The sequence below is a fragment of the Lonchura striata genome, chromosome 8, assembly GCF_050655825.1.
Source record: "Lonchura striata isolate lonStrDom1 chromosome 8, ASM5065582v1, whole genome shotgun sequence".
NCBI classification, from domain to species: Eukaryota; Metazoa; Chordata; class Aves; order Passeriformes; family Estrildidae; genus Lonchura; species Lonchura striata.
Genome location: NC_140710.1, coordinates 11,774,448 through 11,800,832, shown reverse-complemented (window position 1 = coordinate 11,800,832; position 26,385 = coordinate 11,774,448). Strand labels below are relative to the sequence as shown.

Genomic DNA, 26,385 nt, shown 5'->3' with positions numbered 1-26,385 from the left:
TAGTAAATAATTCATGATAAACACAATCTTTGGAATTTGAACACATAATTAAATGCTGTCATCATTAAACATTTATCAAGTTGAAAATATGGAACACTTGAAAACACCCAATTTGTTAGTACAGAGAAATGTGACTTGCCCTGATTATTCACTGAACTCCTGACATACTGTAACATTGGAAGTTGAATTACTGCATCAGATGCTTGCTCATTACAGACTACAAAATAAGTTTTGGGTTTTCAGGAGTTTATTTTCATTTAAGAATCTGAAATTATACAGTGAAGGCACTAGGAGTCAAGGAGAAGTGTTTGGAAGAAGCTAGTTGAGACCTGGCCTGAAATATTTACAGATGTAGGTAAATATTCAGTTACATATATTTAATGTCAAACTTAAAACATTGTAACAGGACTGTGAAAGGCAATGAATGATTTTCACAATGAATACAAGTTCTTAATAGCAAGTCTTTACCTCTCAAACTAATACCCCACTACAGTCATTACTAACCAATTCCTCTTGAAGAAAAGCAAAATACTGATGATGGTCACAGATTCTCTTCACAGAAAATACTTCAAAAACACTTCTGTATTGAAAATTGTTAATTTAGAAAAACAAGCAAAATCTAAGCTTCCTGAAAACTGCTTTTCCTCTCAATATCAGCGTTACTTGGTTTTCCTAAAATGCTTTTTGTTAAAGAAAAATTACAAATACCAAAAGCATGCCATGTGAAATATAACCTCTGGTTTTGAGATACTAACAATTAAAAAAAAAAAAAACCACAGAAAAACCCTTGAAATATTTTTAAAATGTTTTTGCTTTCTGGTAGGTCACCCCTAGAAGAAGCCAGATATACTGAAATCAAAGTAAGTTTTAAGGTTAGTCCCTTTCTATACAGAACAGCATGGGATAATTATAAAAGAAACTCATTCTCTCACTATTATTATAACAAGATAGACACAAAGTGTAAGAACCATGCAACACATTCAGATCAATTCCACTCACTAAAAAACAACTGAAGAAACACTCCTGCCATGCAAGTTATTTGATATTAAATCAATAATTTAAATAAATTTAATTTCACTTGGGATTCCACTTTATCTTAGAGAAAAATAAGTAAATAAATCCTATTTGTTTTCATGTTTGTGCTTTCTTTGATCTTCAAAACACAGGGAAATCTACTGCATATTAAAGTAATTTTGTACACTTAATATCATTAATTTCTCCACAAACTAGAGTCACCAAAACTCAGCCTCATTTTAGGACAACACACAGCAATGCTCAAAGGGATTACCTCTCTCCCATAGGTTATTTATGAATGTCCATTAAAAACCTGCAGTTCAGGCTATTAATTTATCAATTAAATAGCTAAAATAATTTTTTATATTCTGTACTATTCCTGACACTTCATTAGGATCTTAGAAGGCAATTTTTGTTCTCTAAAAAATCCCCTACTAAGAAAAAACAAATGTTTATAGTTGTCAAAACATATCTACAACTGTAGTCAAACAAGCTATCCACAAAAGCTTGACACATAATAACCAAGAATATTTACAGCTGACTGTAAATATTTACTGACCATATAGGTTAGCATTAAATAAGTAACTAATATGACGTTTTGGGCATATGCCTCAAATTTAACTTTATTTGTATTACAGTGTAGTTCATAATTAACAAAAGATTTGTTTGATGCTTAAATTTAAATCCCTTCTTTTTTAGCATTAAGACTTTCTATGACAAAATAAACGCACCTGCAGAAATACAATTTAAAGATAGACCTGTGTAATTAAACAGGATTGAGATATTCTGCCCAGCTCCAGGCTGGATGCCTGACTAGATTTACTTCAGGGAAGCCTGGCTTTTTTGAGCTCAGAGTTTTGGGTAATTTGACCGTGGTCACAGAGGAGCTACAGTCCTCCAAATCTCCATCTGTGCCTGGACAGGAAAGCTGTCCCCAGTAGTTGGAATACAGATGTGATTCTAGCATTAGCCAGAGTTATGGGGCTCAAACCTAATTCCTGTTTAAAGACATGGAAGTCCTAGGTGGAATCAAGCTGAGGTATTGATTCTTATTACATGTAATAGGCAAAACAAGCACCATAAGCCCCAATTAGTGCCATAAGCCTGCAGCGTGTACTTAGTAGAAAGATACAACTGAAGTCTGGGAAAACTGAAAGGCAGAAGTAAAACAAAACATGAAACAAGATTACCTAAGTAAGCAGGAAGTACAAAGTAGACAAAAAAAGATGACAAGGCTAAAGGCAAGAAAATGTTAAATTTCATGAAGAGGAGTCTTTATGGAGTAGAAAAAATCCATAATTCTCAAAGAGAGTACTAGAAAATATAACAGATACTGACATGAGATAATTTTTAAAGAGAATTTCTTCAGTAAGTGGGAACACAATTCATGGTCCTTTAAACATACCTCCTCAGAGAGGATCTGAAAAAAAAGCATTCATCAGCTTTCTTCCTGACATCAAAACCTGGTTAAAAAAGGACAGTGATCAAAAGCTCAATCCACCTACCAGACAACCAAACCAGATAACACAGCACGAGGTGCTCACAGGAGCAAAATCACCTGAGGGAGGGGGCTGGAGCATGAACTCCACACAGGATGAACTGCACTGAGGACAAACCCCAAACAGGATGAACCCCACGCAGGATGAACCCCACGCAGGATGAACCCCACGCAGGATGACTACAGGGTGAACTGCAGACACAGCACCTGGCAGGATGAAAAGCACAGAGGGCTGTGGCTGCTTCCAATGCCGCTGCTCTGACTTTCAAACTACTGCTTCAGGGAGGAAAATTTCAATCACAGTCTTCTACAACACAAAACCAGCAGTAGGTAAATGAGCTATTAGAGGTAATGGAACTACACTTGTTGATTAAAAAGTGCCTGAATTATACTGTTCCCCAGATCTGTGCAAAAAAACAGACCTTGTATCACACTTCTATCTTAAAACAGAAGAACTATGTTAACACAGAGAACTATGTTAACAAGAACTATGTTCATTAACACAGAGACACACCAACTCTTCAGACACACTTGCAAATACTAATGAAATCCTGCAGAGAATACAAAAGAACATTTTTGTTTTCTTACACTTTTTTGGGCGTAAGAAAAGGACTTTTCTTACACCCAAAATGAAAGACCTGACTTACAGAGGATGGCATATGAGCTGTGTTAGTTCTAGCCTCAAGCAGAAAGTAGGAATAATTTGACCAATATTGCAGAAGTGTTCAAAAGACTGAATGATACTACATTGTGTTCAGAACAGTTGAACTTAAACTGGAATCTTAAAAATAATTTTTTAAAGACCCATAGAATTTTATTCCAAAACAAAGGGAAGTTATTAAACTCAAAATACTTTATGATTTCAAAAAGCTAATCAATATATAGGATGGGAGACAGGTTTTTAATCACTTCTGCAAGTAGATGGTGTAGGAACTAGTCAAGTTTCTAATTCAAGTGTTAAGATTTATGACACAAGTTGCTCTATATTTCAGTTTTTCTCATATTCCAGGAACCAAAATAGTTTCCAGAGTGCACGTTACAACAATCTATTATATAATCTCATTACATATATATATGTATCTGTATATCTATACTCACACATATATGGACTTGGCAGTGCTGGGTTAACAGCAGGACTTGAAGATCTTAGAGGAATTTTCCAACCTAAATTATTCTATGATTCCATCACCCTGCATATATCTCTCCAGTATAAATGGAGAGTATAATGGTATAATTCTACCACAGGTACCAGCCTATTATAGCTCAAGCTAGAGCAACTCAGTCCTTTAGCATCCTTAGGTTTTAGGACTGCAGATCTACAGTGCAACATCCCATGTCCATCACATACCTTACTACACAAAACACTGATACAACTACAACTACTACACCAGCTCACCAGCCTATATGCTAGCAGGACTATGGCTTTCAACTCTACAGAACTGGAAGTTCTTGGGAAACTAAGCAAAAGAAAATATATCTCCCAGCTTGCTTGAGACAAGAGACTGTATGTCTGAAAGTAAGGAATATTTTTTCCCCTCAGTAACAATAGAATGACAGAATATATTTCAGTGTTTATTACTTAAGATGCCTCACAGAAGCCAGTGATGAATTCAGTACTGACTCCAGGACATAAGAATCTAATGCAAGACATTTTCATTTAATAAATTCCAATCAAGTACAAGATCAAAGTTCTGTCTACATACTTGGAATGCCTAAGTGTTCACCACATCAGGCTACCTGACATTCAGGATGAAAACCAAGATAACCCTAAGGAAGTACTAGTCATTAACATTCCAAAACACACAGCCAAAGATGCACTACTGAAGGATGTGTTTGAGTGGATAGTTTGGAAAAGCAATGAATTTCAAAGAACCCCCTCCCAGGACATGGAGAAAGAGGCCAGAATATTGGCAATAAACATTCAGCAGCTCTGAATAACCAAAATATTACAGTAACTGTGCACAATGAATAGTCACATATCTATTTCTCACTGATTTCAACAGGATTCAGTGTACCATACCTGATAAATTATACTGCACAGCTAGTAAAATACATACAAAATTCACATGAATATTAATGGCTATTTCTCTTTTTTAACTCATAATGCTATAAATAGTACTTTGTATTTTATGTTGATTTTAGACCACTTATGTCTTATTAGAATCAATGAGGAATGAAAATACAATTACTGAAAATAATTTGCAATACGATAAATATGATTGACCTTTTAGCCTTTTCCCATGTTTTCAACAAAACAGCCTAAGAACCAAATTTAAGTTGACATTTACATTTAAGAATAGCACAAAAGAATAAGAGACTTGTAACATCCAGAAGCATAGGATGGACCTACAAGCATGAAGAAAATTGCTCAGGTGAATGACAAATACATGGAGAGTTCATCTTGATGACTATTTCCTTACCATTTCTTCTTGTCTGTCCCCTATCAAACTTAATTTTTTATCTAAATCAAACACTAAAATCATCAGCAATTTTCTTACCAAAACCTGGAATTTAGATTCTATAACATATGCTTAATCTTTTAACACAAGCCCGGACAATTATATCAAAATACCAAATAAAATTTTGGTCAAATTTAAAGGCTTGACTAAAATAATAATGCTATTTAATAAACATGACTATGAAGATTCTGTGATTGCCAAGAATAACAAAAACACCTGAAAATAATCATAAACAAAACCAAAATCGCTAGCTTCTCTCATTCAAGGTGATAAGAAAAACAAGAAAATGAATATTGACAGAAAAGTAAATTATAAATAGTAAAATATACCAACACACCATTCTGTAGTTCTGTCACAAACATACTAATGCAAATACGAAGTTTTTTCATGCAGGACATGAGTATATTAATTTCAGAATCAAAGACTCTCCCCCTTGTCTTCCAAAACATTAATACTGAACTAATATCAGTGTATTTTTACTGCAAATGAAACATTTTCCTTACAATTCTTAAAAGCTTAATAATGTCTCTTCTACCTCCTGCTTTTTTAAAGCACACAAGTGCTATGGGGTGTTTTTTATAAACTAATGAGATTAGAGACTTACGTTATCACTATCTACTAGTAAAAGAGAAAATGTGTCTCACTGGACTTTAGAGTAGAGGCTTTCAAGTATTATACATCTTAACAGTGTATTTCATTTGAATGCACAGCAACAGACTGCACTGAGGTGAGAAAATAACACACAGGTAAAAGAACTTTAAGAAAGAAAAAATCACATGGAGATGATATATTAAGTACAGTTGGGATTTTTGAAAGTACTGTTCTCCAACACAGGATTTAATCTTTACTGAAAGAAGACCAAGGAGCGAGTTTCTCTGACTTTACAACAAATGTTACACTATGTTCCACTTTAGCACTGGTATCTTAAAACTAACTTGAGGTAAATACAGCTACAATGTAACTAACAGCTGATTTATACTGTCATCATTGGGCTTCAAAGCACAAACCATTCCTTTTGTTAAACCAAATCCACCATATATCACAATTCCACTACAGGTGAATTACAAATCCTATCTGTATCCCACTCCATCCACTCACTCACTCTCACTACAAATAAGAAGATGGACCATTCTGAAAGACAAATCTGGACTGGCACAACTGATTAATCATTCCACAAGCTTTATCTATGAGAAAATATTGAATCTGGATCTCCTTGCTCCTATCTTCAAAAGTGATTTCACAGATGTCACTGGATTAAATATCAAAGAATGCATGGTACTTTCTCAGTTAAATATGCTGCACAAGGTAAAATAAAAATTAACATCACTGAATCGTTCCACAAAAAGTACACATCAGCTGTGTGCAAAATACAAGTTGTCATGCCCTGAATATAGTTTTCTAAGGATTAGGATGCTTCACCTGGTGCCAGTCCTAAACAGTTTAGTTATGCAACTTGGTAGGACAATTGTTTAACTCAATAGTGGAAACATCTGAGGTGGGTTGACCCTTGCTGGAAACCAAGTGCACACCAAAGTTGCTCCATCATTCCCCTCCTCAGCCAGATAGGGCAAAGAAAATCGAACAAAATGCTCCTGGGTTGAAGTAAAGACAGGCAGAGATTGAACACCAATTACCTTCTCGGGCAAAAAAAGACTTGAACTGGGGAAATTAGCTTAATTTGCTGTCAATCAAATCAGAGCAGGATAATGGGAAATAAAGCTAAATCTTAAAACACTCTCACTCATCCCTGCTTCCCAGGCTAACTTTACTCACGATTTTTTCTACTTCCTCTTCCCGAGTGGCACAGGAAGATGGGGAATGGGGGCTGCAGTCATCACATAGTTTCTGCTGCTCCTTCCTCCTCAGGGAGAGGCGGCCTTCCCCTTCTCCAGCATGTGGTATCTCATGGGAGACAGTCCCCCAGAACTTCTCCAACACAAGTCCTTCCCAAAGGCTGTAGCTCTTCACAAACCATTCCAGTGTGGGGCTAGGAGAACCTTCTCCAGCTCAGGATTCCCATGGGGAATGTCCAGACATCTCCCTGCCCTGGCGCTGGCTCATCCATGAGTTGCAGGTGGATCTCTGCTCACTGTGGACCTCCAAAGGCTGCAGGGGCACAGCTGTCTCACCATGGGTGGCACCACGGGCTGCAGGGGAGTCTCTGTTCTGGCACTGGAGCACCTCCTCCCCTCCTTCACTGGCCTTGGTGTCTGCACAGCAATTTCTCTCTACATACTCTCTACAGCTTTCCCCCCCTCTTCTTAAATCTGCTGCACACAAGGAAAGTGTCTAGAAGCTCCACTCCTGGAGCATCCCTCCTACTAATACCTTGCCATGCAATCTGAATATAACATCTAATTTCAGTCTCTATCCCATTTAATGGCTGTGAGTCAGCCCCTTAGAATGAGTAAGAATTTGTTATCTTTCATCAAACAACTACAGCAGACATACAGCAGGTCCAGCAAGTGTGGGTACAGACATGAACCAAGTAAGTCATATGCCAACTAACCAGGCTGTACCTCTTGCTCAGCTGCCAGGATCCTCCTGGACAGCCATTGGCTAGGAAAGAGAGAGTGCCCCAGCAAACAGCTGCCTTTCAGTCTAAGAAGCACTCCTGTGGATCACTCTGAACCCACAGCTTATAGTGAAATCACCACTTGGAATTTCATCTTTAAAAGGAGAGCCATAACACTTATCCATTTGTTATCCAAAGGGCTCAAAGCACTCAAGCAAGAGCTCTGCATGTGCGAGGTACATCATGGTAAAACAATCAACAGAATGGGAGTGTCTCCTTGCCCCGTTTGAAAGCACCTGGCACATCAGAGTCCACTCAGTAAGAAGGCTTAAAGGAGTAAGGCTAACATAAATAAACATATTCTCTGTGTCCAGTTGGCTTTCAAAACCAACTAGTCCATTGCCAGGAACAACAGCAAGGTCTGCTTGTAGCAATTCACTTCTTATATGGCCTTAAATAAACAATTTCTCACATAATGTCCTATTGTTTTCATTTCAGTATTAAGAAAGCAAATCAACTGACAAATATCATGCACTAAAGCCAAATTATAATTTGCCTATCTTAAATGCTTTCAAAACAAAACACTAGGTAAACACTATTTCATGGGAGGTGTCCTAGAAGAATGTCCACAGTGTTCAGAAAAATGCTTAGCACAGAAAAATGCCCTCCTGAGGCTCTTGAATTTGTGGTCAGATGATGGTGCTGGTAGCATTTGTTTTGTATCTTCACCATTTCTGCACAGCCTCTGTAAGAGGGAGAGTTGAGTTTTTAGAAGCGGGAGTTTGAACAAAGGTAAAGAGACATGGAATTCTCACTCTCATCTAGAACATGCTGCTAATGCCTGTGACAAAGTTATCAACCACATGCTCTAGTATGGAAAGGCTGCAACATCTCATGATGCACAGCCTGAATCGTCTTGGCTTGCAGCATCCACTCTGAAACCTAAGGCTCATCCAGACACAGAGATTCTCTTGAAGGGCTGGGGTTTCAATCTAAAGATTCCAAAACAGGACTAGTTAGCCCAGTTTTATTTTACACTAAGTGCATTTTATACTCGTAAAATATTCTATAGGAGTGTTCAAGTGGGCAGATACTGTGAAGTGTCAAAAAATGGCTTCAAACTAACCTCTCCCTGAGCCATTAATATAGACAGCAGGAAACAGCACAGAATTGAACCACTTTGTTCACCATTGCAAGTGATATTACCAAAAAGAGAGAACAAATTTAGAGATGTGTGATATTCACATTCTCTGGACAGAGAGACATAATTCTGTCTCTCAGAAGAAGCACAGAGAGAAGAAGAGAAAACAATCTTTATCTCTGCTCCTTTGTTTTCCCCATGTGCAGTGAGGTATGGAGATGTTTTACTGGACGTGATTGCTGGATTGGATTCTGGTGAAGATTTTTTGGGTTCAATGACCAATCGGATCCAGCTGGGTCTTGGACTTTCAGCAGAGGGTCACGGGTCTTGTTAGGTTTAGATAGGTAAGAAGTAAGTATGTAGAATAGGACAGTATCTCTTTAAATAGTATATTAATTGTAATATAGTTTTAATAAAGCAGATCCTTCAGCCTTCTGATCTGGAGTCAGACATTGTCATTTCTTCCCATTCAGGGGTCACCTGATTTCCGATAGAGATGGCATGGAGCTGCTCTACTCTCAATAAGGAACAAGAGTAACAGTCTAGTCCCAGAAATACTTCGCTATTTTAATTTCTCTTTCAGTCTCAGCTACAGGACAAAACCCAAAGTCATTTACAATGTAGTAATATTTACAAATAGGATTTATATTTAAAATAGTAAATCTCCCCCAAAAAAGCATACAAAAGTGTACAAAAGCACTGTAGTTTTGTACTAATAAACAGTTTCTGTACCCACAGCTCCAGTTTGTCATGTGACACATCCTTCAATCTCATCAGCCAAATATTATTTTGTTTGTTTTCCCAGGCTTTTTAATACATACAAGAGCTTTTCTCCATTTCCTCAGATTTAGAACAACATATTTAAAAGGCATTCAGGACTCACATTAACATCTAACCAGCAGCAAAAGATGTTACTTTATCCCTCTTAGCTCACTGATTACAAAGTTCTGTTAACTGAAAGACAGCACAGGTTCACATAAATAGATCAAGAATAAAGCTCAGTGGTTTATGCATGAAGTCCTGGCCGTACAGGGAACTGCTGGGACTTGAGCTCAGTGCTAGTTTAGAGCAGGAAAAGACAAAGATTCAGTGTCCCTCATCACAGAACCACAGAATTAAGGTGGAAAAGACCAATAAGGGTCCAGCCATTAACCCAGCACTGTCACCCTCAACACTGAATTCACGTGTGTTTTGAACACTTCCAGGGATGGTGACTCCACCACTTCCCCAGGCAGTTTGTTCTAATGCTTGACCACCCTTTCAGCAAAGAAACTTATTACCTGGAAGAGTCCAACTGTTCTACAACCAACTGTCCAACTGTCTACAACCTCCTTTCAGAAGCAGTAATGTCCACTGAGCCTCCTTTACTCCAGAATAAACAACTCAGCTCTGTCAGCCACCTTAAGACTGCAGCCTCACACTCCTTTTCCTAACCTGTATGAACCTGACTGAGTTGGTCTGACCCTTGCCCTTCCTGTCTTCAAATTTTATTGATCTACCAACTGCAACAGTTCACAGCAGAGTCAGAAAATATCTATGTACCAACATGGGAGAGGTGATCAGAAGCTGGTGCTCAGCATCCTGCAGTCTGTACCCGCAGCACTGGCAGCCTCTGCTAATAACAATTGATTGGGCTGCAGACCTGGGCGCTAATCCTGCTTCCACTGATTTCCAGGGAAGAATTCCACAGAGTTTTAGCAGAAGTAAGGCTGGGTTCTTTGAATGATGGTATTTCATTCGTAGCATTTCCTGACCTTGTGTGTCCCTTGACACCTCTGCAAAGAGCATGTTTGGCCCCAGTTACCCAGGGTTATGCTTTTGCTCTCCCAAGAAAAACAAAGGGGGAAAAAGTTACAAGAATGTCTGTCAAAATAAGTTTTAGGATATACACAACAAGAAGTGATGGATTATAATAAAGAAAAAAAAAGTTATTTGAGTCTGCTTTTCCTGACAGAGTCTCAATATCACTTGATGGATGATTTGCTGGGGTTCACCATTTGTGAGTCATGTATCCACCTTAACCTACAGCACTGTGGAATATGTGTATCTTGGTGTCTAATCAGAATGGCCTGGTTTGAACACCCTCACTCTGAAAAGGGTGCACAGCAGCTTTTATTGCAGTTTTGTTATCCTTGATAACATGATTCACTACTTGCAGTTCTCTTCTCAAACCTTCTTAGTTTAAATAAGAAGAACAGAACTGTCTTTATTTTTACCCTTTGGAAGGGAAAATATTTATTCCTAATCCATAGAAAGCAAAGAAAACTGAGGTCATTTAATATTTAGCTGCATAATGTTAAACCTGAAAGAAGACCTCAATTTTTTTCAAAGGTCATACTTCATAAATCCTGTATTTCTGTACCCAGTTGCTCATATCTCACTATGGCTATACATAAAATAATCTAAACCTTTTGTATCTGCACTCTTGTATTTATGATTTCCATACTTGTTCTTTGGACTTTGCAAATTTTAGGTAAAGAAAACTGAGGACTATCTGAAGACCAAGCATACAGTGGATGCCCTTAAAGTCTACAGAATTTAAAGAGACCCACTGTTTTAATTTACTAGATCAGACACAGCCACAACCCAAGTGATTCTGCCACAACTCAGTGTCCAAGGAAACTCTAGATCAGCATTCCTGGAGAGGTTAAGAACTCAGCTAGCAGCCTAAACACTATTTCTACCTTTATGCTTAAAGATGGTCTTAATAAGTATATGGCAGGATTCTTTCCCCCTCTTCCCAAACTACTCTTGCTTCACAGGACTGTGTGACAGATTTCATACTCCAAAACTATCAGTCAGTTACTGGCTACATTTACGTTCAAATATCTTTTAAATCATCCTATTTGTCTGCCATCTTCTGGAGTCAAGAAAAGATTTTGTTTTTGCTTTAAACCAAAATAAGATGGGACTATTTGAATATGCAAAAAGAAGTCTGAAATGTGTTATCATGATTCTTTTCCCCATCAATGAAATTCACATATTTTATTTTTAAACATAATATATTTTTTGACTAAAACGTCATATAATAAATACCAAATACATGATACAGTACTGTATAAAATGCACACCAAATATTTCAAGGCATAATAAATTTATGTAAAATAAGTAGTTTTTGCCAGTATGACGAATAGACTGTTTCCCTAAGGACCTGAGGGTACCTATTTAATGCTGTTCAGTGCCTGTGTGTGCATGCCCCATTGAAGTTTATTAGAGCCCAAAACACTGTGATGTGCAGCCCAGCTGTGCACATCAATTCCTTTGCCTCAAAAGTTAACCTGCCCTAAGCCACCAGAGTTGCTGCAAAGGGTAATACCAAGGGTATGTGGCTCAATATGCTCTAAAAATCAAGGCATTACTTTAGGTGCCTGAGTACTAATTTAGAATGAGATCTCAGTGCGTCAGACACAGCCCATGACACCTTGACTGAACCTGAAAACCAGAACCTCAAGTGTGGTCTACAAAAGCCTCGTTCAGCCACCACCCAAATCTGCATTTAAGAACTGTTCTTTCTGTGTGTCTGACAGGTAAATCTGGCAACCTCGCAGGATATCCAACACTGCCTATGATGAAAATGCAGGAGTCACAGCTCCATAAAACACATCAGGAAGTTCTTTGGAAATCTCCAAAGAGTTGTGAGTTCCAACTCAAAAGATGTGCTTTAACAGGAGAAGGAACTGAAATCTCTACACACCATTTCCAAGATTTGCAACTGAAACCCACCATTTGTGTTCTCTTTGGTTACCTGTTACTGGGGCTGAGCCATCCCTCACCATGGCCCTGTAAAAGCAGCAGGACTGGACTGAAAGCACACTTTAGTGTTTTTCTGATGGGTGGCTCTGCACTGCAGAGCAGATATCTCAAATCCACTTCAGGTGCAGCACTCTCCCAATCCACTGTATACAACTTCAGTGCTACCTGGAATGAGGTCTGAAATTTAACCTCCAAGCCATGCATGAAAGTCAGGTCTCTCAAAGTGATTGCTTGTGTGCCTGTCCCAAGGCTGAGTCCCTTCAGTTTTCAACACTCCAGAGCTTCCCAAACTCATTCATTAAACTCCTCTTTGGACACCCAAGATCAAAACTATGGTTTGAACTTCTTTGTTCCACTATCCTCCTATGTCCTAAGGAATTAATACTCCTGTACTTCATGGCAGGAGTCTCCGTGTAATGCTACTAATGGCACTTGGAGATCGTCAGAAGCAAGGTGATACATAAGCAGAAAGCATTATTATCTAATGATCTGAGGGAAAGAATCTCTTGTTTCAGAAAAATGGGAAGGTTATATGTCTATAAAATGCAAAGCCAGCCACTTCAAACTATACTTGAAGGAATATGTAAAAAAATTTTATTTGTTGGATGCTTCTTTTCCTATTACTAAAAAAAATACAACCTGATCAGAAAAGTAAAATTTAGGCACCTAACACACTCAAAAGCTTCTTTGCAGTATATTTATTTTACCTACAACTTCAACATACAATCTGTATCACTTCTTTGATGAATATTTGCACAAATTGCAATGGTTGGCTATTATCATATAATTATTTTAAAAATCCTCTTCACAAATTTCAGCAAGAACACTATTAATTAAGTGGTATAGACATTCACAGTGCAACACAAATCTTTGATGCCTATAGCACAATATTATGGCTCCTTACAACCAGTTTTGCACCCTTTTAGGGCCGAAATGTTACTGCCAAATTTTCACAATGAATTTAACTTTGCCTCCCAGCTTCACCTTCTTTTTCACACAGTCTTGTTCCAAGTGTTGTCATGTCTAAATATGCTGCCATTATAGCACTTTTCTTCTTTTGTGACTTAATGTTGTAATTTGTAAGGAAAATGTAAGAATAATTACTGATGTAACAATAGAGCGTGGACATACTGTTGTAATTCTGGATTTTTAACTAGGAAATGTAGGTTCACAAAATTATCCTCTGTCCTCCTTTCAATGAGCTGTCACCCTGTGCATATCTTACTTTCATGAATTTAATATTTTGAACACTGCCAACTTTCTCTTCCTATTTCACAATCATAAAAATAAAGCAAATATGATGCTGCTAAATAAAAACTTGAAATACATTCTTCTTATAGAAATATGTATGTCTAAACCAGTTTCCCATTTTATTGATTGCTCTGTGCAAAAACATGAAAGCATAAATACTAGGGAGTTGATTTGTTTTAATTGCTTTGCACTTAGCCATGGCCTCAGCCTAAAGAAAGATCTAACCAGTCTGACAGTTAAAGATTAACAGTCCTGCCATACCAACAGGCTTGACAAAGGAGCTTAACTTAATCCTTAAGGCAGTATAAGATGTCTTATGTGTATTACTGCATAGGAGCACAACTTTAATAAACACAGTGTAATGTAATTTTCAGTAGTTTTACTGATGTCAAGTATTGGATATGAAGCAAAAAATAATTTGACAGATCTATTTGTTCTCCAAGGGTAACTATTTTTTAGAGATTACTTCCATTTTGAATTTCAGTCTCAGTGCTTTGCAATGACTGGTATACAAAAAAGCATTAAAAAAAAGAGACAAGCAGATGCAACCTCATCATTCACAATCATGAGGGACTCAATTTCAACTAAACTGGCTCACACACTGCTCTGATATAGCTGGTTTTACCTCTGACCTCGGTCACAAGGTTTTCATCCACTTGCTGGGAACAATGCACTCAATTTTAAGAAGTTCTAAGAACTTAAATAACTGTTAGGTCCCTGGACCGAGAATGACATGGATGAGATCACCTCTTGCACCTTAAAAAAGAATTAATCTTCTTTTTTTATTTGCTACAGACTGTGAAAATTAACCAATATACCTGAAAGTTCAATTGTTAAGACATTAATTTTCATGTTAAAACGATTTTTTCACATTATGCACTATAAATATGCTATGCCATCTTTATAATATGCTGGAAAATATACCTAGAAATTGGCATAATTAAAAAATACCATTTCAGAGAAATATTAATGAAGTTGATGCATCATATCATTAATCAATTTATTCTATATGTGTCTGTCTGATAGAAGCACAGTGGCTCAGTCTCTGTTTAGAATACACTGCACCTCCAGGTGCTCCTAGTGCAGCTGCCTCACTGTGCTGCTGAGCAATATGAAACCTCACAGACAGGTCTGCAGGTCCTGTGAGGTGTCTCAAATCTCAATTTGATCAGAAGATACATGCTGTCAGTTTATTTGGATGTCTGTACACGGGATGCATTGCTCTTCCCTGCTGGCAGCTCTGACAGCACTGAGAGAAAGGCTGAGAGCCACCCACACCTTCTACTGAGGCCCAGGATGCTGCACCCAGCATCTCTCATGAGAGCAGGAACATGATCCCTACACTTACAGGTGGGTAAACAAGCTGTGCCAGTTTCAAATCAGCACAGCTGGGACTGAAAGGTGATTCTAAAGCCTCATTTCACTTTCCATCCCAAAATGTCCACAGGCATAATTAAAGATACCCTGAAAGCTGTTTTGTATTACATAAACTGCTATAGATCAAAAGGGTTCACTGTGCTGGAAGAAATCAGACACATTAATACCTAAGATACCCTCCTGGCCCTGATATCCCTTCTCCACATGTACCAGCTGCACAAAGTACCTCAATTATGCCCTTAAACCATCAGGGACACATCAACACTACCCCTGAGGAAGAATATTCAGCATATCTGTAACTAGGTTCATTGCTTCTTTGCACTGCTACTGAGACATAAAGCAGATAGAGCAGAAGTGGAAAATACAGTTCTGGTTTTGATTCTACTTGTGAAAACCAGAGCTTTTGGCTATTCATAAAAATTAAATCAAAATTAAATCCATTAATATGATAATTACACATGGAAAGAGTAACATTACGGCTCAAAGGCAAACCAGTCTCTTGTTAGTGAAGACATTACTAAATATCCTATCAGCAGCAATTCTTCACTGACCAAAATTAAAATACAGTGTCAATATTTCCAAAGCAATATATACATGGTAAGAATATCAGAAAAGACAAATGAAAACACAAACAGAATAAATAACCTGTGCATACAGAAATAGCCATGTTACAATCAAAAAACCACATAGCTTCATGCTCAAATATGATTTTGTAAAGCAAAGAAATTAAAATCTTTTCTTAAGCAAGTATCTGCCCAGTGAAAACAGCAGATTTTGTTGTAAATAGTAGACTCAGATGACTAAATCATGCTCTGTGAAACCAAATTTAGTGTCTAATTTCAAACTTTGAAAACCTGATCCACAACATCATCTATCATATTAGGCTGCAGTACAAGAAAGAAACAATGAAAAACAGTCTTTTCTTTGTTAAGTGTACTAAACATGTGGCAAACTAATGACCAAAATTTAAGTGATGAAAGTGCTCTTGAGTTATATTCTCCAGTCATATAAGGCAAAAAATTGCTGGCAGAGGCTGAAAATGCTCCTCTGAAGCAGAGTTAGGAAGTCATTAGGACATGGACCAGCAGTTTTTTTCTGGGAGATGCAGGCAAATATTGACCATGCTGCACACAGCCAACAACAGAGCAGCGCTGCCCAGGACTCGAGTGCAGCACTCACAGAAGCTCCATGTGAAAGCTCCACAGCCACACCACGTGTGCTGAGCCCAGGACAATAAACCCTGCCTTTCAGTCAAGCTTATTAGTTCTGGCTTAGCAACAGGCACACTGCAGTGGCTCTGCTGCCAGAGCAGAGCCTGTGCATCTCCAGCCAGCTCAAAGGGAGGGCAGAGTGTGCTCCTGTCTGCTGGCAAAATCCCATCCTGACATATGCTTAGACATCATGTCAGCTGGCACTGGGAAAACCCTCACTGAAAGGCTGGGTATTATGTACAGTCCCATTCATGGCCGAGGAAGTTCTCATGGATAACGTGAGCAATATTATAACAAAGTGTCTCATTCTTCTAAAGGCTCATGAATTACTATTAAAAACAAAGAAATCTGGAGTGGTGGTACAAAGAGAATACATAAATAGGTGAAAAAATGGAAATAGCAGTGACTTCGTTATAGGCAATTTTTTGTAAAATGTGTTTGAGATAGTTATCAGTAATATCAACAATGACCATTTTATGGAATATAAACTCTAAGAAAGAAATTGCCTAAATAAAACATGAAGTGGTTTCTTTTTTTCTTTTTTTTAACAGGAGTTCACCTGCAATTATCCAGACTCAGGCAGATGAGCTGAGCAAGGACAGGCAGTGCTAACTCTGCATTGCTTCAGCAGCTGCATTCAGAACACTGGCTATATTTTGAGGTCTTATGGTTCTATTTTAGAGTAAACCAATACGCTGAGATGCGTAAAACTAACCCTTTCACAGTAGCATTAGGACTAAAACAGAGAGCAATCAAATTTAAGAGCACATATGACATTATTTTAATCTCCATTGATAAAATGAGGCCAAGTGTCACAAGGACTGACCCAAAGATGCCACACTGAAAGCTGGAGGAAAGTAGGGAAGGGATAGCACAGGTTGTACAACAACACATAGTACCTGTGAGCCTCTGAGCTCTGCACTAAGACTGGGGATAAACCTGGGAAAGGGCTGCTTCATGTATTTGGCCAAAAGCTTTCTCATAAGGACCATGGACAAGTCTCAGAAACTACATTTTCTAAACACGTCTTTGCTGCGGCCAATGGCTCAGTCTCTTCAAATACAAGGTGTACATAATTTGTATGGCTAAAGTTAAAGGACAGCTACAATACCAAATGCCATTTCAGTCCTTGGCACTGCACATGAGAATTGCCCAGATGTGCTGTTGGTTTGTCTTTACCACAATTCTCCAGGCACTCCATGTAGCTTCCACCTACCTTGACTTCCAAATGCTACAGAAAGCACAGTGCAGAGCCAGCCCAGCTCCAGGAGAAATGAAGCTTCCACAGACCAGGATTTACTTGCTCAGATACAGCGTGACTATTCTGGTCTCAAGCTAACAAGGCTGTCTCCAACTACACCAGGCAGACTTACTGACCCAGCTTCTGCCAGCCTTGGAATCTCTGCAGCATTTCATCAGCCCACAGCCACATGCTACCTTCCTGGCTGCTGTGTCAACTGTGGTTCTTTAAAATATACTCTTAAATTATTACACCCCTCACTTTATTAAATTTAGGGTGTACTACACATGGAATACAGGAGAGCTGAAGCAGAAAACGTATCCTATGACAAGAGGGAATGGCTTTGAACTGAAAGACAATAGGTGTTGACTGGATACTAGAAGAAAATTTTTCACTCTGAACATGGTGAGGACATGGCACAGGCTGCCCAGAGAAGCTGTGGCTGCCCCATCCCTGGAAGTGTTCAAGGCCAGGTGCTACAAGGCTTGGAACAACCTGGTCTAGTGGGAAGTGTCCCTGCCCATTGCGGGGTGAGGAGTTAAAATAATCTTTAAGATCCCTTCCAAGACAAACCACAGTAGGGTTCTAGGATTCTGTAGTTATGTGCTTCCTTAGGTGCTGTTTTGTACAAGCTACAAGCATGAAGTTCATTGAAAAGGAACAAAAGTGTCTATCCACAGAGAACAGTAATGCAGGCAAGAAAGTTCAGAAAAGAATGAGCCTGGCTGTAATTCATGTCACTCCCTGCAAAACACAGTCTGGTATCTCAAACTGGGAGAAAAGGTTTTAACTTCATGCAGGCAAGCTGGTGAGCAGCCCATAACACGGTGATGAATGCGGTCTCTAGAACCCCGTTTCTCAGACAGACATTTCTTAAACATAACAAGAATTCCTTTAACTTTCCTGTGCACAAGGCTTGGTACAGATGTATATTTGCACAAATTTGCACTGTAGAATTTTTCTTTTCTTTAGAACTAGCTCTTAGACTGATGCTCTGCTGTTATTATATCTACTTTTATGACCTGTTATAGCTGTGGGCAAGATATATTTTAACAGTACAAAATTTACAGAGTATTTTTCTTCTCCAATATTAACATCATGCCAATACCTGAGGATGCTAATAACACACTAAATTCAAAATATATTATTTGCTAAACAAAAATGCATATTCTAAATATACTGAATGTTTACTGAGAAACATTTTCCTCTTCAGGTTATTTCTAACTAAGCCATCCATTTGGTAATGGAAATTTTTTACAGCTGCAATGAATTCCTAACATGTTGTATTCAACAAGACACACATTTATATATTCTTGCTCTGTGTTACTTGCAACAGTCCATATTATTAAATCTGAATTAAGAAAACATGATCTATGCTGTCTGTATACCATATAAACCCATTACTGTTCCCTTATCTTGGACAACAAACACTTTGTACTACACTGTCATTGTGAAAAAATATTAACCTATTAAATGTATCAGTTTTCCCCTCTGTGTTTTAAAATAACCCAATTCTGAAGTTCTCTCACAAGGTTTCAGTAAGGATTCAGTATTCACGATTGCATGTAATAAACACACTGTGCTCTCTTCTTCCTGCATCACTCTGAACACAGCCCAGACACAAAGTGTTACCAGATATGCCCAACCCCAGTTCAGATGTGCTGGATTCCCTACAGCAATGTACACGTGCTCCTCAGTGCCCAGCTCTGTCTTTCATATGGACTATCAAGGGACACCTCAGAGCTCCACTTCCCCATCTGTATTTTGCACTTCTGCTGCAAAGAGACACTCTCATGGCAGAAGTTTCAGCCTTGACTAGTTCCCTCTCTGCTCTATGACTCCTATTTTTAACTGCATTTGGCTATTTTCAGATTGACAATAGAGAACAACGAACAGCAGTTTTTGAACTGAAAATAATTGCTTTTCCAGCTGACAGCAAACTTTAGTAACCTGGTCTTAGCACTTCAGATTTTAACTCTTAGGGAAAGAGTGATGACTAATGGAGATTGTGTAGGGATGCGGTGAAACAGAGTGAGGTTAAATACCTTGATGCTTCACCTCACCTTCAAAGTAGCTTTTGTGCTGTCACATCTGCTTATATCAGCACCAAACGACTGCTGATTTGATCATAATTGCCCTAATTAGAAGTTCAATTAATGCACTGAGTCCTTCGTATCAGTGCCACCTCAGCATCAAGCACACAGAGCATTACTGAGCAATACAGGTTAGTCATAAGGAAGGTCACTGGGAAAAGGAAACTACCTGCAATCTACTGCTTTGAGGATATCACATAGTTAGGATGACACTCAATATCCACTTATGCCCCAGGACAAGCAGAAAGGGAGAATTTAAGGAACTCTATTGAGAGATATCCATCAGCTGCGAGCAAAAATTACATCTCCTGTCATTGAAAATCTCATTTAGTTCAGACTTGCTTCCACCAAGGATTAAGAACCTTCAAAAGAACGCTTTGTCTTCACAGGAAGATGAAAATAGCCCAGAATGCTCACAGTGAAAGATCATGTGAAAAAGAAGTGCACAATGTAGCAACTTTAAATGGTTATCAAATATAACATACTTCAACACATACTAAAAATAGAATTGTGGTCATTGAAATTAATGCTAAAAGTGAAGAGAAAAAAAATTACAGGGTTTTGCATGAAAGCTGAACAAATTTCATCAGCAAAGTATCACCAATTCCCTGCCTGAAAGTATTTTGCAAATCCACTGAATTAAGAATTTTGTATGTTCACAAAGAAGACAGGTAAGGAGATGAGGGAAACAGACAGCATGACATATTAAAATATTATGTGTATATATTCATAAAGCCAAAAAGAGCATATTTACTCATTCTTCACTTTTCACAAATCAGGATAATTTGAGAAAAATGCATATAATCCAGAATCAGTCAAAAAAAAAAAAGTAGTGCAAAAATTAATATCTTCATGCTTCTGTAGTTTTTTTTTTCTATAAACAAGAACAAAAAACCCCACCCAACAAACACTCTCTTGGTCAGTTGCAAAAATAAGATAACCTATTATGACCAATATATGGTATAACGTATTGCAGTGAGATGCAACTTTTTTAAAATGTGAGAAAATTAAAACACAATTCTGCATCAACTGTCAACTTGACTACCTACTATTTATGTTTTTACTGAAATAAATAATCAATATATTGTGAAACAGTCTCTGAAATATTTTTTTTTGCTTCAGTTTCTATGAAAGAATAAGACTCTATCACATAATGTCACAAATTACATAGGGCAAGATCTTTACCTGGTATAAACTCCAAAACCTTCTCTTGTTTTCAGCATTACAACCATGACTGTCTCTCCTTTATCTTCCCAATCACCAGGAAATGATCAGAACTTGGCTAGTTTGTGGTTGGATAGGTTTTTATCCATCATGCTACATTAATGAACATTTACAACATCATGCACTGGATGCATACAAAGCATCTTTAGGTTTTCAAGGCTATTTCAATATTGAATAGTACCTGTGTTCTTTTGAGATTATTTTTTAAGCAACAGATGCTGACTTCTGCCTGGACTCACCATCCCTGCTATTTAGATTTCATCTTTAACAGCATTTGTTTTAGAAAGAATTAGGCAATAGTGTTAACTGTAAAATATGACTTGCTTATTATGCTAGCTAATATTTCTCTCTCAAGCACACACTGAAGTCAGAATTCTACAAAAGATGTGTCCAACTACATAACAGTCTTTTTCATAAAATAAATGTATAAACTGCACAGCACCTGATACCTACATGTAAATATTTGAAAATATTTTAAGATATTCTAAGTAGAAGCAGCGCCATGCTAGAACTACTGGCTCCTTGCAGAGATGCCAAGCAACCTGGAAAATAGGAAAATGTACCATAATTTGCTGCCATTGCTGTGGGCTCTGCATGGCCCTGCGTGAGCAGCTAGTGCACCCAGAAACTACTAAAAATTTTAGACTAGGATCACCAACATGAATGTAAGCCTGAAAAAGCACACTACTGCAGTAGCTCAAAAGTAAGAAATTGTAAAGCACAGGACAGTCATTATTTAAAAGTTGTGTAAATCTGGAAAAATAATTGTCTCTGATCCCTGTGTGTGAATATTCAGTGACATTCCCCCACTATCAGGGTTTGTTTTTTTTGTTGGCTTTTTTTAAGATGCCAACTTCATAAGGATTTACATAAATCTACAGCTTATCAGTGGTAGATATGGTACCTAAAAATACAAAAAGCCAGGAAGCCAAGAGAGCACTGAGCAAAAGGTGTTTTGGCCTCCCACCTTGCCTAGGTCTCTGACACAGGGAAGTGTCCCCAACACGGTTATTCTAGAATAAAGTCTCCCCCTTGTGGATCTCTCACATAATAAAAGCTCCATCAAATCCTTAATTGTATAATAAAGTTTGTGTTCCTTCCTCTGCAGGTGAGAATTTCAGGGGCAAATAGGAAAGTGTAATGAAATCATGCTATGTGGTTTACTTAACTCTGGGCTTGAACCCACCTCAGGCAAGACAAGCTGTTTTGCTGTAAAATACATTATGGTTCTGTGGTAAATTAATTTAAAAAAACCTAAAACCTTCAAAACAATTTGACTCCTTCTCATCTCTATGTTTTGTTATGAAGGCTGGTTTAGTGAAGCCCCCCACAACTATCCAGCCCCAAACTGACAATGGTTTAGTGAGGTAAAAATTAAAATTCCAAACTAATTTGACTTAATAATTACTAAAAATAATATAAAACATGGCAAGATTCCGACCTGATTTTAAGTGCACAAAGTTTACGATCCCAAAAAAACTAGTTTCACCCAAGAGCAACTTTTTGCAACTCAGAGATTAAAGAGCTATAGCAGCACTAAGGAGCTACAGCAGCACTATTTGCAGAATGACTCTTCCTCAAACACTTCATTAACTACACTATTCTCTGATCTGCATTAGTTTAGAGGGATCATCAAGATTTCTTTGCATATGATAATTCACATTATCATAAATTAAGAAATCATTGTGATCACTTAAATTATCAAGTTGATCTCAATTCGCTCTTAAGGTATTTGAAAGTGTTTAAAATAAATCATACATTTTGACTGCAGGATTGATTTTAATTCTTTTTTATTTTCTAAGAAACAAAATCCTTGATGGCTTGAAATATTATTCAATTACATACGTGACAAACTCGTATTTTATTTGCAGCACCAACTGTTGAGTCAATACTGGGTAAAAAGCCTTTTAACTATCCAGAGACATGTTCTCAGATTCATTTCAGAATTGTAATATAATGGTTAAATATTTATTTCTTGCAAGTTCTAGAATAGTGCTAGGTTTCCCACTTTCATTAACATTCTCTTATTTGTATGCAGTAATCGCTTTAAAAATATTAGCATTGTAATTTCTTGCTAGCACTATGATAAATCAATAGAAAGGCTTATCCCCATGCCTGCCACAGAAGAGCATAATTCTGCTTCCCTCAATGCCAGTGATGAAACCTCTTTAATTTCAGGATAACACCCACAGAATTCATGAAAGATGTCACTTTGACAGTGTAGGACTCTTGTCCTTTCTATCTGCAGAGCAGATGCAGTACCTAAGCAGTGCTACACTCAAAGTGCCTCAGTAGGAACCATAGCTCCTCAAAGTAGAACCCACCACATCCTTCCCTTTGTTTCAGCCCTTGATCTCCCAATAACAACTATCAGCAAACCATATTTTCTGTTCAAAATGTGAGATTTTTTTAGGACACAACATCCGGCTCTTGGGAACAAAAAGATATACCATTTATTAATTTCAAACATCCATCAACAATGTCTGTTAACTGATGTTACTCCAGGACATGCAGAGGTGAAATGACAAGAATCCACTTGCATCTCTGAATCCACAGCATTTCTGGGCTTTTTGTTCCAAGAATTCAGCTCAACAAAAATTAAGTATGCAGTGCTAAACTGTGAAAGGCTACTAAAGCTAAGTACAGAGGTTCTGATCTCTGATGTTTGACTCATGGAAAAATGGACTTGCAGAAACTATGAAGGCAAAGACTAGAAACTCCTGCAAAAAATCTCTTCAACCTAGTAAAATAAAAAAAGACATATTCTACTGTATTCTCAGAGACTGTCTGTTTATCTTGACAGTATGGTGAAGAACTACAATTCTTACTGAACATAAAATAAAAGGAGAAAAATAATTGGTAATTATAATATTGCAGGCTATATTTCAAAATCATTGTTACTTAGTACTAAGTGCCCAGATTTTCTGGCAAATTGTCTCCATACATGATCATCTGGCACTACTAAATGAGCTGTACTGCTAGTAGTGACAGACATTTGTAATACATGATATTTCACAATGAGGACAATTGTTAAATTTTATTCCTGAAGAGAAACATCTTTCCTACCACATACTTACACAGCTCATGTCAATACTCACATTGTGATTATGGATTACTAACTTCAGTACCTGCCATACAGCTTCTACATATATGTGCATACTCATTCTCATTAAATGCACAGAATGGGTACAACACCATGAACATGAAAGGAGATTTTCCTGTTAAAGCAAATTATGGGATCCAGAAACAAGCACAAGAATGATGCAGAGATTTAGTCTACTGCTACCTGTCATTCATGCATGAACACATACCAAGGATGATTTTTGTATAATGGTCATTCAGCTTCAGGTCATTCAACCTGACAAATAATTCCACCATCACCTCTGTGCTATCAAAAGAACATGTACCATTGCTGAAGTCATTCCTGCCTCACCTTTGCAAGCCTGTTGTCCTCAAACAACAGGTACTTCTCATCTCCTTCCAGAGTTCCCCATCTCTTAAAATATCATGTCCTTTTCACAGCTACAGAATTTTAACTTGCTCTCTTCATGCAGGTCTCTTCGCATTCCTTAAAACTTCCCCAATTCCTCCATTTCACTTGCTATTCAAGCCGTCTTCTCTGCAGTTTCCAATGTCCCACCCAAACCACATATTCTCTGAATGTCTCACCATTCCTCAGTTCTTGCTCTCTCCCTATTCTCTCACCATCACCAATCCTGCATCCTTCTTTTTCCAAACCAGGAATTTCTATGATTTTTTGCATTCTTCATTTTTTATTATGGGTGAAACCTATGTATTCTGGGATTGTAAACCTGTGAAAAATGGGCTACCAAATTAAATTACAAAAATAAATACATTATTAAGAAACAAAGCCCCTTTCTCCCCAGTCTCCTTATGGTAGTGCAGTGTCCTGTATACCACAGTGGCACAGCTCTGCATGATCTTGTGGGCATTAAATCCAGACAAAGCAAGCAGGGAACACAGCAGGGGTAGCACAATATTCTTTCTGACCCACAGAAGTTAGGTGGAAAAGTTATTAAACCTTCAGGAGCTGTGTGAAATGAAATTCAAAAACAGAGCATATGTGGGGTTTGGGTCATATTACAATAAATTAAAAAACCAAAGGATCATCTTTTGCCAAAACACAAGGAAAACTGAAAATAAAAAAACCCTGGAAAATAATAGAAAAGTGATTTTAAGTATGGTCTGTTAATGAGGGGTGTTTGTGAGTCTGGAGAAACCAGTGTGAGCTTTTATCAGAATCAGAAGACTACTCACACATGCATCCCAAAAAGCCCACAGATGACTTTTCAATTACTGCTGGATATAAAAACCATGTGCACATCTACCTACACCTATCACTACAGTTCATGTTCAAGAAGAACAAAAGAATTACAAGAGTACACACATCAGACAGTAGGAAGCCCATGGCCAAACTTGCTTTTTCTATAGACATTACATCTGAGAATTTCCAGGAGAACCATGTAAGAAAGCAAATAAAGCCTACAAGGCACCATCATGTGCTATTTTTCTGTGCTAAGAGCCCTACAGATAACTCTTGCATAGAAAGTTATGCCAGAAGGAACAATAAAAATCTCTGTATATCAAAGTCACTAGTCTTCACACAGTACCTCTAAACTGAGCCCAGTAACTTGTCTGACAACATATCTCTCAGAAGGTTGTCAGTCTGGATGTGAAAACATAAGAAAGTTGTGAATCCTCATTTCTCTTGCTTATATTATAAAGTAAATTTTTACTGCAAGATGTGTGTGCACTAAACAATATCTGGGGTTTTGAAAGAGGAAGACCTTGAAATTTCCAGGTGAACACAACAAACCGAACACCAAACAAAAAACAGAGGAATCTGCATTCTACGAAAACTACTAAAGCTTGAGTATCTCTCTGGCATGGATGTGCCACCTTGCTCACTTTATGTCACTACATCTGTCCTGTGAGCCATCAAAGCTTAGTCTGGTAAAGCTATCTCTGGTAAACAAGCACTATAGTCTGATAAAACAGCCTGGTAATTCTTCTGACAAGAGGAGGGACATCACTTTGTTCACCAATAAAGAAGTGCCCCAGATTTCTAGAATGAAAACTATGGGTGACAACTTCTGCTTCCCAGAAGGGGGATGAAAAGGTCATTTGTGCAAGTGTCTTTTTTTTTTTCCTATGACAAAATGAGCTAAGAATAAACACCTACCTATTGACTTTGCCCTCCAGTAAATAAATCTCATTCTTTAACCCTTACTAATATCATTATAAACATACATTTGTACTGCACCTAGAGCATACGACATTAGAAACACTTCACCCTACGCCCGAGCTCCCCCCTTTCTACTGTGCAAGGGAGAAGAGAAGCAGCACTGCACTAATACCCAACCGCGGGCTGGAGCCCGGCTCCTGACCCCGGTAATTCCTGCTCTCGGGCCAGGCGGGACGGCACCCGGAGGCTGCTTAAGCCAACCCGACAGCGAGGCAGGCAGGGCACGGCGACCGCGCCGAGGGGAGCCGAGCGTGGCACGGGGCAGGAGGGAGAGCTCGGTGGATCGGGGTCGGTGCCCCCCGAGGGAGCCGGGGCAGCGCGGGGTCCCGGGAGGGAGGGGGTC

General features: G+C 38.1%; 1 protein-coding gene and 1 long non-coding RNA gene across 2 annotated transcripts in view; both read right to left on the bottom strand.

Moving 5' to 3' along the window:
* Positions 1-26,385, bottom strand: part of ST6GALNAC5 (ST6 N-acetylgalactosaminide alpha-2,6-sialyltransferase 5) — a 70,707-nt gene that overhangs the window by 43,104 nt on the left and 1,218 nt on the right. The gene's annotated exons all lie outside the window — the stretch shown is intronic.
* LOC146766747 (uncharacterized) overlaps positions 1-26,385 on the bottom strand; it is a 42,836-nt gene extending 16,451 nt beyond the window's left edge. Inside the window, exon 1 of the long non-coding RNA XR_014956874.1 lies at positions 1-26,385. This exon is cut by the window's left edge and continues 4,762 nt beyond it. This is a non-coding gene — a long non-coding RNA (uncharacterized LOC146766747).